Here is a 12,044-nt window from a genome sequence, read left to right as displayed (position 1 = left end):
AACATAGAAAGACATGGTTATACTTGTTCATATTGAGAGAATTTATGATTTTCCAATAACAGATATTTACTCAAATACATTCATTAGATTAGAAAAAAATATGATCAATTTTAAATGACTAATTAAATGAGGGCAAAGTACTTGCATGATTCATATGCAAACCATCAATATACTCTTTCATTACAGACTGGTTTCTAAGTGACGTTTATAATAACACATTAAATGTGAAAGTGAATGTAAAAAACAAGTTGAATCAAGGGGATCATAGTAATTTAAATTTATTGATAAACATTTTCTTCCTTAAATCTAAAGGTGAACTGTTGGTACAACCTGATGATTTTTTTGTGATCAATGAATTTCAGTACTTTATGTAAACATGTTTTAACTCTCATTATACCCAAGTAGGAGTGTTCATGTAGTCTGCTGCCACATTTCAGCTGTGTGGTAGCTTTTTATTAAGTTGTGCCAAAACCATCACCGGCAATTTTTTGTCATCTCCTTACTGTTAAAAATATTTTTTTTCAGAGGGAAAATGTAATGACAAAAACCAAGTATATTTCTTTCTGCTGTTGCATGTATATATATATATATATATACAAACTTATAAAAAAATACCAAAAAAAAGTAATAATCACCCATTGCAAATGTCACTTAAAAATGATCACATACTTTGCTATGAATTTTATTTTTAATTCAAACCAGAGAAATGAACAGTGACTGAAAAAAGTCAGGTAAAAATAATATTCACCATAGTAAAATTACATGACTATGTTACACACAGAGTTTCTAATAAAATCTAAAGCAGATTAGCAATGTTCGAAAGCAAGATTTGATCATAACACCTAAATTCTAAATGAAGTGGTGTGTAGACCCTGATAGCTCCTGATAACATGTAAAGTATCATACTTTACAAAAAGATACAGGTTACAAATAGGAAACAGGATAAGGAACAGAGATGGTAAGACTTAATGTAAGATCAGCAGTCATAATATACCCACCTATCAAAATCGTAACACTGTTAATGGAAAAAATGTCCTTACACGAGAGAGTCTGATCAGTATTTTCGTGTGTAGTGGGGCTGACCTTGGCCAGCTGGCAGACACCCACCCAGCCCCTCTCTCACTTTCCCTCTTCAGCAGGACCAGGGAAGAAAATAAGATGGAAGAGCTCATGGATAAATACAGGGAGATTGCTTGCCAGTTTCCATCATGGGCAGAACAGACTCAACTTCGTTCCTGATTCCACTACCTCCTCTGCCCCCCATTCTGATTAGCACAGGGGGCAGGGTAATGGGGGGCGGTGGGCAGCCTGTAACAGTTCCTCGCTGCCCCTCCTTCCTTCTCACACTTTTCCCATTTCAGCTTAGTGCCTTCTCCACAGGCTGCAGTCCCACAAGATAAATTTCTCTCCTCCAGTACCTGGAGCACCTCTTCCCCTCCTTCTCAAACCTTCGTGTTCCTAAGACTACTTCTCTCACTTTTTCCCTCACTCCTCACTGCCTGAGCAGCATTTTCTTCCATTTCTTATGTTTTTCCAGAGGCACCACCACCTTGGTTGCCTTGCTCAGATGTGCCCCATGGTGGGGCCATTGAAGCTGTCTGGAACCATCTAGTACCAGCTGGAACTGGCCATGTTCGGCATGGCGGAGGCCTGGCCTCTCCTCTGAGAGGCTGCCCTGCAGCCCCCACTGCCAGCACCTAAGTGCTGATGCCCATCTGCAGTGTAACAGCGAAGTGCTGAGGTGTCCATTTAAAAGTACCAGTGGAAATAATCATAAAACCCAGAGAAAGAAATTGAAAGAAACTGTATTTATATGATGTTGTGATAAAATGGTAAATAAGGTCCAAAGATTATTCCCTTTTCAGGATCTATTTTTTTAAGTGTGCAATCTATGACAGTATCCTTATAGAAAATGGTGAGCCTAGTAGGCTCACCACTTGGGAGTTATAAATTTGAAACCTGAACAGGTCAAAAATCATCATTGAGCCTATTCGGTGGGTGAATCTACCGGATGGCAAAGACGACTTTAATATATGTTTAGAAAAAGCACCATCATGTGTGAAATGTTCATTTTTTATAAAACAGCCTGATGTGTATTTTTCTTGCATCAGTTAACCTAATTAGTATAGAGAAACAACTGTATGATAGAAAGAGCTATCAATGCAATGGTAAAGAACAGATAATTATCTCAAAATGGCAGTGGCATTCAAATATTCTTCTCTTATTGTGAATCAACACCTATAAAAATTTATTAGATGATTTGTCATCTTTTCATAAAGAAGCTTGATCATTTTTGTCTGAGGATGAGAATATGATGTCAAGGGTATGAATAACTTCATGAATCATAAAATAAATTAAGGTTGTTATTTACGCTGAACAGAAACAGTATTATAAAAGACTAATCTTGTGTATTTTCTGTGACTGCAATTAACCATGTTCCAAGGGTTGTTACACGCTATTTATACTATATTAATATCAGAAGTAGATGAAAGCCTTAATGGAGTGGGGAATATCAGGGGACTGCACAAATTAACCCATTTCACATGAGGTGATGCTTTTACCTTGTCAGCCAATGAGGGGCAGAGGAGAGAAAGTTCTCCTTCCACCCTAAACTCCATCCTCCAGTAAATATTCATCTGAAAACATTCAAAATGTTACACAGGCTTTGAGCTAACCTGAAACACAGTGACTGGGGAATGCCATGTAACAGGGAAAAAGTCCACATAAAATTAGTTGACATGGGAAAAGCTTGCAAGATGAAGTCCTAACCATCTGTTGAATTGCTGGCCTATTTCTCATCCACTGCTGCGCTGAGACCTCATTCCAGGGCTCCAAACAAATTTAGATTTTTTCATTCCTACATTGCAGTTAGAGAAAATATTGCAGTCTAAAACTCAGAAAAACATGACACCAGGATTGTGTATATCTGACAGGAAGACTATAAAAATATTATGTGACATGCAAAGGGAGACTTATCAAGTTTTTTTCATAACCTTGAAAGGAGGAAGAACTAGGCTAAATGTTGTGATTAAAGTCAGCTATGTGGACTGAAAAACAGTCACATCTTTAAGCTTCTCCCATCTGTATGAATGGGCATGCCAAGAACAAAAGCTTTACTGCATACTCAGCATGTTATCAGCATTGAGAATCCGCATTTTGACAGCTGCTGTGGTGACAATTTCTTCTTCCTTATTTTTCAAACCCAGTTGAGAAACAAAGGTCCTTTGTTTAGCTTAACACAATAGCTATGAAAAAGTCATGCACTCTAGAAGAAAAGAATAACATATATATTCATATACACTCACACATACATACATACTATATATTCTGGGGGCTTAAGACAATTTACTTTAGATAATTGTACATACCAAAATGTTAGTGTTTTATGAGAAAATGGGTCATGAATTTCTGGTTTTGTGCCTGAGAAAATTCAAATGGTATTTATTTCCAAATTTCAATTCTAAGTCCAAGTAATCTATTTTCATATTATTTTTCTTGAAAATTTAATTTGATGTCTTCAAAACAGGGCACCAACCATGCATTAAATGTTGATAGCTTTGCTTTTATTTCAGATTTTTATATATTTTCCCATTTGACATTAAGCATTATTTTTCTTGATGATAAATTCTATGAACGTTATTGAAGTAATAGAGCTAATGACTTTGAGAAAGTATTGTGTAATTTGGCCATCTGAAAACTGTAGGATATTGCTACAGTCCTTTTGGGGGAATAAACAAATCTAATTTCACTTACAGTGGCCAGCAATATCTAGATGCACCAGTTTGAACGTGGTTTCTGATGTAATGAACTCAGAAGACAGAAGGCAACTTACTAAAAATGTATCTTCTCCCTAAATTAATACAAGAGATTAATGCGGTACAATTTAAAAAAAAAAATAAATTACATTTTTTTCAAACATACAGAAGTTCTGTGTCCCCACCTCCATTCCCTGATAATTTCCTCCATGCTCTTATCCATGCATAATTTGTAGAAACGGAACAGAAAATTAAGAGAAGTTTAAAAGAAAAATGGTGCCTGTGATTGCACAGAAGACAGAGTGGCAGCTTAGAAAGTTTCTGTGCCAGTACCTCCAAGCACAGTACCATTCCTATTCTGCAACTAGTGTTTTCAAATCTGACCTAGGCACCACCTAGAGCATCATAAAATTTACAGTTTACATTTAAATTATGGAGCAGAAGTAGCCTATACACCTAGCTTGAAGACAAATTTACCAACTGTTGACATCATTTAGCAAGTAGTGCATCCTAAAATATGGCTCTGGGTAATCCATACCAATTGACCCAATAAGAAGGGAAAAAGGGGGAAAGTTCATGTATGGCCTATACTTCAGAATGTCCTCACGTATGTATCTATCCAGAACAGGCAAGAAGCCCAGAACTCTGAGTGCACTGACTCAAGGGCCCAATACCTCTGGAGCTCATATCTTTTGTTTGTAACAAGGCCACAGAGCTCACAATAAAGAAGCAAGAATCCCTTGAGACCATCCTAGAAAGTGAAAGACTTTAAGAACAGTCTTAGGACTGTTTTAGTTAATTGTTTGCATTTTTTTTTCAAAATATTTTATAAAAGGATTTTATTTCCCTAACATTTTTGTTTGTTTGTTTCTGGTTTTGGATTTTGTTTTGATCAGTTTTATTCCTTATTACTTCGTTCCAAAACAGAACCATTTTTTCATGGATATGTTGACATTAGATTTGCTGCAATGGCCCCTAAAATCATACCATCACTCTTCAGAAGCACCTTGTTCCTCCCACCCACCCTTATCACTCATGCTTGGGTGTTTCCAGATGAGCTGACACATTGGAAGAATTCAGCAGTCACAGACTGCCTCCAGCTCAGCTGAGCTCTTAAATTACCCTCTGGGTTTGTGTGGCAGATCTGATGTCCACGGGGAGATCTTCTAAGCTGGCCCAGCCACTGTGAAGTAAACAACATTCAGCTTCTCCACACGGCTCACCCTCCCACCTCCATGCGGCATCCAGCTACAGAACCATTACACTCTTTTTGGAGAAATGTCTTTCTTTTCTGCTATGTAGGTGGAATTCCTTCTGTTACCGTTGTCACTGCTGTCTTTTCTGGCCTTATTTGTTTTATGAGAAGTACAGTGGGTGCCAAAACAGCATTCTGGCTATTCATATGGACCATATTTCTCTTGTAAATAGATACCCTTAAGAAATACCAGGTATAGAATTTCAAACATTGGAAACAAAAAAAAAACAGCAAATCTTGCATATGAGAGGATAACTCACCTTAACATATCAAGCCCACAACTTCTGTTTTATCTATTACATATATCTTATAAAACTATAGAGTGCTGATATAAAGTTCTCATTTAGGATGAAATTCATCAGACCTCTGAATAAATTACTCCACTATTTAATTGCCCTAGGCATTAAAAATCTGAGATTTGTTTTGTTTCCATGTTTTAGTTTAACTTTCAGTCTTGAAATGTAGTCTTCTCTAAGTGATTTTTTTTTTTTTCCAACAGGGTAAGGAATTATGTTCAATCAGAAATCTCTTCTTCATGCAGGTATTTAACTGATCAGATGACCTGATATTTGGATCAACCCAGTAGTTCAAAATTCCTTACTCATAATATAATGTAATTTCTGGATTACAACTTTTTTTTTTTTCTTTTCTTTTTGGCAGGGGTAGATGTAGGGAGAATCCTTATTAGCTACTGACAACATTTTGAATATGTTGATTACCGAAATGGAAACAATGGGACTTATCAATGACTACTACAACTATAATTTATTTTAGCTATATCTATGACTATTCTTATTTCCATGCATTCAAAGACCACACTAGGCCACCTGCTAATCATGCTGAAATTAAATTTATTATCCGTGGTTCTCAAATCCTTTCCACAGTGGTTACTAACAAGAATATATTCTTCCATTTCATGTCCACAAAGCTTTACAGCTTTTTTTACATGTCCTTTACAGCATACACATTGCCTTCCACTTGGGAGTTATAAAACTTATCTCAATGCACAGTCCAGCCGGCACATACTATTGATTTATCCCTTGCATTGCTTCAATATGTCATGTCTTTTTTTTTTTTTTTTTTAACTATTTTTTGGATATACAGTAAATACAAGGGTAAACTCACCAGGAAAGTTCTAAGAAGAACAGTGAAAAAAACAACATCAAATAACAAAAATAAAACAAAAATAAGCAAATGAAACAAACAAACAAAAACAAGTAAAGCACTGATTCAAAATGTTATTGAACTTAAATTTTTTCCCAGTGGTAGCTCTGCAAGTATTTGACTTCTCTGTAAGTATTACAGAATCCAGAGCTAATAAATCCTATGAATGCACTTATTTCAGCTGGTTTTGCTAGCTCTGCAACAAGAAAGGCAATATGAAAAAAAAAAAAAAAGTAAGAAGTTCTCTTATATCAAAAAGAAGACCTATAATGCATTGTGAAAATACATTTTATATATACACTGAAGTTATATTATCAATTCTCTATTAACCCCCATTCAGCTATACTATCAACTGTTGGCATCTACAGGATATCTATGGGGAGCCATTAGGATGTCATTAATTTAGGGTCAGTATCTTAACTTTACCAATAATTATAGTATAGACTTGCTACTGCAGTAAACCTGTGATAATAATACACATACATAATAATTGACATGTTAAATTACAATGTATTTAGGTATAAGCCATTTCTTAACAAAGCAAACTGATACTCCTAAAGAAATAGTAACACTTTCTTTCCATTTTGAGTATTTTTCTCTTGAAGGTTAAGACCATTTTATTAACATAAAACACTTGAATTCCAAAGTATTCTAACTTCTTTCTTTGCTTCACACCACAACTGCTAACATCCACAATGACAAAAGAAAAGTGCTAATGCTGTTCTAATCTCACAGAAAACTTATTTTCTTAAAGTGGCATTGTGGTAGTTTTACCTTGGGCAGCTAAACTCCACCACAACTGTTCTCTCACTCCCTCTCCTCAGAAGAAGACGGGAAGAAGAAAGTATGCTGGAAAAAAAAAAAAAAAAAGCTCAAAAAAGCTCATGGGTTGAGATAAGGATAATTTAATTAAAGGAAAAAGGAAGAGGGGAAAAAAATAGCAAAGTCTGTGTGGAAGCACAGAGTAAAGAAAATCTCTACTTCCCATCAACGAGCGATGTTCGGCCACATTCCAGGAAGTAGGGCCTCAATATGGGTAACGTTTGGAAGGACAGACGTCTTCATAATAAGAACCCCACCCCCCTCCCTCCCCCTTCCCACCTTTTATTGCTCAGTGTGACATCATATGGCATGGAATATCCCTTTGGCTGGTTTAGGTCAGCTGCCCTGCTGATGTCCCCTCCCCACCTCTTGCCCAACCACAGCCTGCTGGCTCTGGGGGGGTGGGAGTTAGAGGGTGTCTTGATGCACTGCCAGTAATGTGCAGCAATAGACACAACACTGGTGTGATACCAGTGCTGTTGTAGCTGCAAGTACAGAGCACAGCACTGTATGGACCATTGTAGGGAAAGTTAATTCCATTCCAGACAGACCCAGTACAAGTTAATTGAAGTTAATTTAAAACCTGTGACAGAAAAAGACCTAGTCCAATCAACTCCCTTTTTATAAATATTGCTTATAAATATTTGCTTACTGATAGCATTCTGGCTTTGTCCATCCCACTTCTATGCCATTGGAGAAATAATTATTTCATAATTCTGCTGGACAGACATCCTTGCAACTCTATTTGTTTACTTATTTTACTATTCAAACAATATTACCAGTACTACATTGGCTATTAGGCCAGTACTAATGAAACAGGTTGAAGAGCCATACAATGCCTAGAAATACATTATGTTATTCCAGTCTCTCTAAATCAAAACCTGAAGTCATGAAACTGGGCAATGCTCCAGTGGAGTTACACCACCCCACACCAACAGTATCCTAAATTTCATGAAATAAGCGTATTTCCCCATAGCTGAAAAAAAGAAAACTAATAAAATTAGGCATAGGAGAGCAAAATGAATAGCTAGTATAGTTTTCCTATTCAGTGAGTTAAGCAGTTCTTAAGCAAGTTCAAATAGCCAGATGACCCAGGGCTAGCATGCTTTCTGGAGAGCCAAAATGGCTTCCCCTTTTGTCTCTCTCAAAATAAAGAAATAAGAATAAAGAAGAAACTGTGGTCTAAATCACTTTGGAAAAGTAGAAAAAAAAGTAGCAATTGTTTAAGCATTTCACAGAATGAATTTTTGAAAAACATTTAGCTTCTAATTCTGCTCCTCTAAAATCAGGGAGAGTTTATCATTGCCATTAATGGGAGAAAAGACGAGACAGTCCTTAACAAGCCTGACTCACCTATAGTCTCCTTTAAGGATCTGAAAGACATCCTTGCAACTGATACTGAGAGAAACAACTGATGCTGAACTAAAAGTGTTGATACCAATAAAAAGGAATCATTTTGAGAATCATGTAATCAGTAGAGAAAACCTTCCTAAGCATCAGGGGAACCATCAAGAGACTACATGAAGCTGGGAGAGATATAAAACTTATGAATAGAGACAGAAAAAGAAATATAAACTGTAAGGGGAAAAAAATAGAAAAGAATGAAGCATGTGATGCATTTGTGAAATGATGCAATGCACAAATTAAAGCAAAAGTTTGAAATGATGAACACCTAAAGAAAATCCATTAAACTTACATCTCATAAGCCATGAATGAAAAAGCTAACAAACTCACCGAAATGTGGTAGAAAACAACATTTGATAGATCAATTATAGAATTCATTAGTTTAGAGGAAGACAATGGTTTGGTTTTGAGCTCTTGCTGAGGAAACATCTAACCAAATAAAAAAGCTAGAATTTCTAAACAAGGAAAATAAGATTCATCTCAAATACTGTAAGATTGTGATAGGGTAGCTAGTGTACATTCACTGTTAAAGCTCCACCTCTAGTCCATGTCTAGAGGTGAGCACTGCAAGGAGGTGATTCATTCACACCATCCATAACTAGATAAATAAGATGAATTTCAATGCTTGTTCTTGGAGGAAGCCCTTCACTCTGTTCCCTTGTGACTATAAAGATGGTCTAGAGAACTATGTCAGTATCAAAAATGAAAGAGTTGAATATCAGTAAAGATTTCTAAAACAAGTAAGTACCTAGTTTTCCTAAGTTATCCTACCTTTTTATTGTATTCACTTATGCCTTTTATTTTATAGGTGACCAAAAATGCAAATATTATCATTTGTAGCCTTTCATGGTTAATACAAATGTCACCATTTGCTAGGTTATTAATTCATATTATAATCAAGGACCTTTCGTTGACTTTTAAAGGATTTGGTTTTAATCACAGACTACGCATATTTAGCATTAAAGTTAACATTAAATCTGTAGTCTATAGCTACCTTTACTTCATCTATTGTAACGCCAGCCTCAGCTCATAAAGGACTTTGTTTATGTAATATGAAAATGGTGCAAAGGGTCTTCTGCCTTCCTGTATCACACTTCTTTCCATGGTGCTGATTTTCATTCAACCTAGCATGTAGCTCTAGAGCTTTGAAAAGAATGAACAGCATGAAGAAATGTGACCAAGAGGTTCACTATTCTTAAATGTACTAAATAAATACAATAAACAAGAGAATATGGGAACAGCAGTACTACCGTGTATTTCTTATATACCCTATATATTTTAACAGAACCCCAGCACACCTTTGAAAAGATCTCACTTCTAAATGCATGGCATGTACAGAATGTACAATGGGGTCATGCAACAAATTGTTTTATTGGAGTCTCTCTTAGGACACATTGAGCAACAACATCCTTTCAAATTTATGCAGATAAAAATCTTGAAATTACAGCTTCATGAGTTGTGTATATGTATCTATGCACATAGATGTATATGCACAGCCACAAACATCATAAAAATCTTTATTATCTCCAAAACCTTTACATAAATCTTCAACTACTATATAAGCCAGTTTTATTTTGCCCATGTGGCTATGACTAAGCTTGACTCATGCCAATGGCAAATGTTTCCATAACAACAAACATGCTATGAAGTGTGGAAGTGATAAACTATTTAAAAAAAAAAAGAGAAGAAAAATTTACCCAGTAAAGTAACTTGAAAAATAAAAAACAATCTGAAATAGGTTATGGTTATTATAGGTTATTAGAATAGAATATGAAATGCTTGTTTACTTTATATAATTTACTGTACAATAGTTGTCTGACTTGGAAAATATTGTCCACCTAGCAGAGACAAAGATGATCAAAGAGCTGGAGCACCTCTCCATTGAAAACAGGTTGAGCGAGTTGGGGTTGTTCAGCCTGGAGAGGAGCAGGCTCCAGGGAGACCTTATAGCAGCCTTTCAGTACCTAAAGGGGGCCTACAGGGAAGCTGGGGAGGGACTTTTTGTCAGGAAGTATAGTGACAAGGAGTAACAGCTTCAAAATAAAAAAGGGTAGATTTAGATTAAATATAAGAAGGAATTTCTTCACTGTGAGCATGGTAGGCACTGGCACAGGCTGCCCACAGAAGCTGTGGATGCCCCATCCCTGGAGGTGTTTAAGGCCAGGCTGGATGGGGCTTTGAGCAACATAGTCAAGTGAGAGGTGTCTCTGCCAAAGGCAGGGGGGTTGGAACTAGATGATCTTTAAGGTCACTTCCAACCCAAACCACTCCATGATTCTATGATTCTGAGGAGACTTTGTTGTCTCTCTACCTGAAGGAGAAGAAAAGTTAGTTATGGGACAATGTCTTCATTTCAGAAAAGGAGGCATCGTGGACATTGCATATTTCTCATATTCAGATATTTAAGTGAAAATACTTCTGGAAAAGTAAAGACTGCCTGACATTTCTTCCACTAACCCTTTCTTAGTCTTTCTCCATCTCATGTCCAAATATCAAGAGCTGATACCTGTTCAAGGATTTTTTTGTGGAAATGAGAAGGGGGAGTCAAAACAATTCAGAATGAATTAAAATTATTGAACAAAACACTTTCTTCATTATACTTATAACTGTCACTTTTTGCATACAGACTTAGCACAGAAGTAGATGGTGCTAGGAAGCTGAAATCTGGTAGAGACATGCTGCTTTGCCTTTCAGCATGCTAGTGAAGAAGCTTTGATTTAGCCAAAAAGAACTTTTTAGTAGCAAGTGGCATATGCAAAATAGATTTTAAAACAGAATTCTTTATAGTAACTATTTCTCCTGGATATCAAAGTGAAGAATTGGCCAAATAAATGTCAGATATGTCAGGAGCTAACATGTTTGAAGTGTCAAACTGATTGTTGTACAACACCACACACAGAAAGGGGCTTTGTTAAATCTCCTACACTCTATTTCAAAATTTTTCCTGTCTCCTGATGTGTAAATTACAGACGATGGCATTGGTTAATATTTTAAAATCTTAATGTAGTAGAAGAATGAGCTATTGTAAAAATGAACTTTTCTCATGCTAAGGATGTTTACATGCAGAAAACTGCAGTAAAACATCCTCATGTGAAGATATTAACAGCTTTCTAAAATACTTACAGTGGATCTGTTTATAGATAAAATAATAACTCACCCAGGTTTCAATTAGCAGAAATAATTTTCAGAAACATAAACCATTTTCAGAACCGTTCTATATTACACAAAGCAAGTATGTCCCCAAAATATTTAATCTCATGATCTACAGTTATGAATTCCTTTAGTTTGTACAGTAAGCAATACATAAATTTTCCTGAGAAATTTTAGAGGGAATGGGAAGGTGATTGCAATAACAAAATGTAATTTTTAATTTAATGACAAAATGGTTGAGTTTGAAAGGGACCTCTGGAGGTCATCTTGTCCAACACATCTGCCGAAGTAGGGTCACTTAGAGCAAGGCACCCAGGACCATGTCCAGAGAGCTCCTGAATATCTCCAAGGATGGAGACTACACAATCCCTCCAGAAAACCTGTGCCAGTGCTTGGTGACCCTCACAGAAAAATATATATATACATATATATATATTTATTAATTTATATATATATATAAACCTTGCTTCTATTTTGAAAGGTGAGAATGCTCA

The 12,044-nt window shown here is 36.0% G+C and overlaps 1 long non-coding RNA gene across 1 annotated transcript; it reads right to left on the bottom strand.

Annotated features, from left to right (window-relative positions):
- Positions 1-56: 56 nt before the first annotated feature.
- Positions 57-9,069, bottom strand: LOC308190375. Its single transcript, XR_013947137.1, has 3 exons — positions 6,949-9,069; positions 3,754-3,850; positions 57-3,265 (listed from the first exon to the last, which is right to left on the bottom strand). It is a non-coding gene; the product is annotated as an uncharacterized lncRNA (long non-coding RNA).
- Positions 9,070-12,044: the final 2,975 nt, after the last annotated feature.

Source organism: Anser brachyrhynchus, assembly GCF_964034855.1.
Source record: "Anser brachyrhynchus genome assembly, chromosome: 2".
Taxonomy (NCBI): domain Eukaryota; kingdom Metazoa; phylum Chordata; class Aves; order Anseriformes; family Anatidae; genus Anser; species Anser brachyrhynchus.
The sequence above is the reverse complement of the archived record's forward strand: the minus strand, read 5'-3'. Positions and strand labels throughout refer to the sequence as shown.